The following is a 6,000-nucleotide window of genomic DNA, read 5'->3' on the forward strand; positions in this document are numbered from 1 at the left end:
CAAGGATCACTGTTGGTGAATTACAAGAAAAAGTAATTTTAAAAAAATGTAATTAGCTTTGCCACAGCGAGATACATATATACATAATGGCTGGGAAACCAATACAGCTTGCGCCAATTACAGTGCTTGAAATTTTGTGAACCCTTTAGAATTTTCTATATTTCTGCATAAATATGACCTAAAACATCAGATTTTCACACAAGTCCTAAAAGTAAATAAAAAGAACCCAGTTAAACAAATGAGACAAAAATATTATACTAGGTCATTTATTTATTAAGCAAAATGATCTAATATTACTTATGCCACTCACAGATATGTATGTGAACCTCTAGGATTAGCAGTTAATTTGAAGGTGAAATTAGAGTCAGGTGTTTTCAATCAATGGGATGACAATCAGGTGCGAGTGGGCACCCTGTTTTATTTAAAGAACAGGGATCTATCAAAGTCTGATCTTCACAGCACGTTTGTGGAAGTGAATCATGGCACGAACAAAGGAGATTTCTGAGGACCTCAGGAAAAGCGTTGTTGATGCTCATCAGGCTGGAAAAGGTTACAAAACCATCTCTAAAGAGTTTGGACTCCACCAATCCACAGTCAGACAGATTGTGTACAAATGGAGGAAATTCAAGACCATTGTTACCCTCCCCAGGAGTGGTCGACCAACAAAGATCACTCCAAGAGCAAGGTCTGTAATAGTCGGTGAGGTCACAAAGGACCCCAGGGTAACTTTTAAGCAACTGAAGGCGTCTCTCACATTGGCTAATGTTAATGTTCATGAGTCCACCATCAGGAGAACACTGAACAACAATGGTGTGCATGGCAGGGTTGCAAGGAGAAAGCCACTGCTCTCCAAAAAGAACATTGCTGCTCGTCTGCAGTTTGCTAAAGCTCACATGGACAAGCCAGAAGGCTATTGGAAAACTGTTTTGTGGATGGATGAGACCAAAATAGAACTTTTTGGTTTTCAGGTTTAAAGGACCTGAAGTGAGCAGTTCATGTGAGGAAACCCACCAACATCCCAGAGTTGAAGCTGTTCTGTACGGAGGAATGGGCTAAAATTCCTCCAAGCCGGTGTGCAGGACTGATCAACAGTTACCGCAAACGTTGAGTTGCAGTTATTGCTGCACAAGGGGGTCACACCAGATACTGAAAGCAAAGGTGCACATACTTTTGCCACTCACATATGTAATATTGGATCATTTTCCTCAATAAATAAATGACCAAGTATAATATTTTTGTCTCATTTGTTTAACTGGGTTCTCTTTATCTACTTTTAGGACTTGTGTGAAAATCTGATGATGTTTTTGGTCATATTTATGCAGAAATATAGAAAATTCTAAAGGGTTCACAAACTTTCAAGCACCACTGTACAGTGGCCCCATTGTACTTAATCTGCATGTCTTTGGACTGTGGAGGAAACCCACACAGGGAGAACATGCAAACTCCACGCACAAAGGCCCCTGTTGGCCACTGGGCTCGAACCCAGAACCTTCTTGCTGTGAGGAGACAATGCTAACCACTACACCACCGTACTGCCCGATCTTGAGGTTTCCAAGTCTCCAAAACCACCATCAGACTCCACCTCCATGCCGACAGATTATTAGGAAGGTGTGCTAGAAAAAAATAAAGCCTTTTCTGTCAGTTAACCACAAATATAAACACCTGAAGTTTCTGAAATGCTGTTCCAACTTTGGAACCGTGTTCTCTGGTCTTTTTGATGCAACAAAAATGAAGCTTTTTTTTGGTAATAAACACTCAAGGTGGGTTTGGTGTAAAAAGGAGGATGGCTGTAATGAAAAGAACCCGATCCCTACTGTAAAATATGGTGGAGGTTCTGTGATAACCGTGTTAGGGTCCACAGCATCATGGACTCCATGAAATCCCAGGACATTTTAAATCAGAATCTGGCTCCTCTGCCAGGAAACTAAAACTGGGTCGTCATTGGATCTTCCAGCAGGACAATGATCCGACGTCCAAATCAACACAAAAATGGTTCACTGAGGACAGAATCAAGCTTCTGCCCTGACCATCTCAGTCCCCTGACCTGAACCCCAGTGAAACCCTGTGGGCTGAGCTGAAGAGGAGAGAGCACAGGAGAGGGTCGAGGCCCCTGGATGATCTGGAGAGACTGTGTAAAGAAGAACCGTCTCAGATGTCCTGCTGTGTATCTCCAACCTTATAAAATGTTACAGGAGAGACTCAGTACTGTTTAAAGGGAGGTTATACAAAATATTAAATGCAGTGGTGCCAATAATAGTGGCACGTGTTTATATTGAAAATCTCTTGATGAGGGATTTGTTTTTTTCTGAATAAATGTATTTCAAGTAAAGGTTGGCTTTTTCTCATTTTTTTCAGTCTGAGATGAAGCGGCTTCACCAAAAGGTGGGATTTTTTTCTAACTCTTTTTACTAGTCTTTACAAAGGGTGCCAATAATTGTAGAGGGCACTGTATACAGCCATGGGGGGAAAAAAAAACACCACTTTTTTTTTAAATGATCATTAGAAGTGACCAAAGGTGTCACCAGTGGTGTATCTTGGTCCTCCTGGTGGTTCCTGACTTTTCGAACCCGCTATACATTATACCAGATATGGTCAAAAAGTTTTTATGGATCACTGCAAACAGCACTGTTGTGAATAATATATGAGGAACCCAACAATATTTAGATAGAGATAGATAATCTATCTATCTATCTATCTATCTATCTATCTATCTATCTATCTATCAGTCCACTTGTCTCTATTGATTTCTATGGTGTTTATAGGTTCAGTAGAGCTTTTCTTATTTTCAGTGTAATTCTAGTACAATTCTATTTCAGTCCACTAGAGGGAGCAATAGTTTTGAATGTAAAAATAATAATAATAACAATTCCCTTAGATCAGCTTATGATCGATTTCCTCTTTTTCCACACTATGGACTGTTTCTTCTGTTGTCACTGGTGTTGCCATAGAAATATCCCCATGATGCAATAAGGAGACGAGAAATACTTTAATATAGAATGCGTGAACGTGATCAGAACCCATGCCATTTCTGATCAGTATCTTCAGCTCAAGTTGGCTGAAGATGGAGCATAAACTCAAGACTGAAGGGGAACCGTGTGCTCCTTACACCACCATGTGTAGCTACCAGTTTAATACACCAACTTGGTCACTGTTAATGAATAGACGGTGGTTATTGTGTCGTGTCTTATGATTCTTTGGAGAAATGCAGGTTTAAGATGGTTTTATTTTATTTGGATGAGGGCAAAATTATAGACTGCTGTTTCATCTGCCTTCTAAAGTTCATGGATTCCATCTTTCTGTTTTCCTGTCATCCCCTCTTTCTTAGACACTCAGCAGCAGACTGAGGCGTACAAATACAAAGCCCCCGGTTTCCATTGGCCAGGCTGTGGTAAGAACAAAAAAACCCATGACATCAACACTGAGGACAGGCAGAGGGAAAGTGTGTTGTGTAAGCAGTGCCTGGGATCGCTCATTCCTTTTGTTAAGTAGGGTTTGGTGGGGGTGGATGGGGTGCACTGCTGTTGCTAGGTGACGGCCATATTGGAGAGGCCCATGTGGTTTTCTAAGCTTTACTTCAGCTGCTCAGGACTCTCACTGACACTCTTTCTGCTTACAAAAGTCTATAAAGATCCTACAAGACGCAGTCAGGGAGTTGTGGTTTTCCATGGTGGTGGTGGTGGGTTAAGTCACTTTTTTGGAAACGTGAAAAAATAAGCATGTCTCAATGCATGTCGTGTTGCCACAGTGGTGTTTCTAGATCCAGCTGGAAAACTGCAACCTATGTCCTCCTTCTTTCAACTTCTCTTTCAGAGAATTGAACCGTGTCTTTGTGACAAGTGTATTTCCAACTTTAACTTTTACTGGCCAAGCATTCCTGAGCACCAAGGAACACCAGGGAGTCCGGTTCATGGTTGCTCTCACAGCAATCACCAACAAACTAGTAATGATGAAGGAATTCCTTCCAGTGGTTGATTAATGTGCAAATTGCTAAATAAAGGGTGTTTAAAAAAATTATATTATTTGAGATGTATGTATATCACAGAAACTACATCGTTTAGGCAAATGAAACCGAACAGGCTTAATGTTGAGCAATATAAGATTTATTCCTCAAAATTTGAATGAGAAATTCAAAGGTATGTGGATTCCATGAACGATTTCGCAAATTTTCAATATGCGTGCCGCCTGAGACACAGACAGCTTTCCTCTTTTGAATTTTTTGTGCCGTGTCCAAATCTGCATTGCAGTTGGTGCATTTTTAGAGAATTCTCTCATAAATGCACGCTGCAGTCTTGTTTGACTGTGTTCGAGTGTACTCTAACACACAAAACGCCTTTTCTTTGCCAGTGAATGGCATTTCTATACCTAAAAAGATAAAAACAAAAAACATAAAATTTTGACCTGTTTCCACACGTGCTGTTAAAATTTGAGGTCAATTGAACGAGAATTGGCAAAGTTGTTAGACTGTGAAATGATATAAAAAAATTTGAAACACCCTGTACAATAAATACAGTGGTGCTTGAAAGTTTGTGAACCCTTTAGAATTTTCTATATTTCTGCATAAATATGACCTAAAACATCATCAGATTTTCACACAAGTCCTAAAAGGAGATAAAGAGAACCCAGTTAAACAAATGAGACAAAAATATTATACTTAGTCATTTATTTATTGAGGAAAATGATCCAATATTACATATCTGTGAGTGGCAAAAGTATGTGAACCTCTAGGATTAGCAGTTAATTTGAAGGTGAAATTAGAGTCAGGTGTTTTCAATCAATGGGATGACAATCAGGTGTGAGTGGGCACCCTGTTTTATTTAAAGAACAGGGATCTATCAAAGTCTGATCTTCACAACACTTTTGTGGAAGTGTATCATGGCACGAACAAAGGAGATTTCTGAGGACCTCAGAAAAAGCGTTGTTGATGCTCATCAGGCTGGAAAAGGTTACAAAACCATCTCTAAACAGTTAGTTTTGTTCTCCACCAATCCACAATCAGACAGATTGTGTACAAATGGAGGAAATTCAAGACCATTGTTACCCTCCCCAGGAGTGGTCGACCAACAAAGATCACTCCAAGAGCAAGGCGTGTAATAGTCAGTGAGGTCACAAAGGACCCCAGGGTAACTTCTAAGCAACTGAAGGCCTCTCTCACATTGGCTAATATTAATGTTCATGAGTCCACCATCAGGAGAACACTGAACAACAATGGTGTGCATGGCAGGGTTGCAAGGAGAAAGCCACTGCTCTCCAAAAAGAACATTGCTGCTCGTCTGCAGTTTGCTAAAGATCACGTGGACAAGTCAGAAGGCTATTGAAAAACTGTTTTGTGGACAGATGAGACCAAAATAGAACTTTTGGGTTTAAATGAGAAGCGTTATGTTTGGAGAAAGGAAAACACTGCATTCCAGCATAAGAACCTTATCCCTTATGGAGGGGGTCACCTCCATGAAAATTGTCTTGTTTACTCTGAGCACATGAAGCTAATTAAATATACACAATAAGGGCACTTTTATACTATATTTACAGGATTGAGTGTTAACTGTCGTCATTACTGCTGCTTGAGGCAAGTCATGTTTGGTTGACTTGGCCAGAATTGCAGCAGTAGGGTGACCTTTCTATATACACACACATGGGCAATTTAAAGTAGCCAGTTAACCTAACTGCATGTCTTTGAACTGTGGGGGAAACCAGAGCACCCAGAGGAAACCCACACAGAAAGGCCCCCGTCAGACACTGGGCTCAAACCCAGAACCTTCTTGCTGTGAGACGATAGTGCTAACCACTACACCACCATGTTAACTGTACAGAAGTGTAGTCTGTGTGGTATAGTCTTTAAAGTATAAAGTTTAGTCTTTCTGTGTAGAGTTTACATGTTCTCCCCGTGTCTGCGTGGGTTTCCTCCAGGTGTTCTGGTTTCCCCCCACAGTCCAAAAACATGCAGTTAGGTAAACTGGCTACTCTAAATTGTCACTCTATTAACTGTACAGAACTTTAAACCAT

Source organism: Neoarius graeffei, chromosome 21, assembly GCF_027579695.1.
Source record: "Neoarius graeffei isolate fNeoGra1 chromosome 21, fNeoGra1.pri, whole genome shotgun sequence".
Lineage (NCBI taxonomy): Eukaryota > Metazoa > Chordata > Actinopteri > Siluriformes > Ariidae > Neoarius > Neoarius graeffei.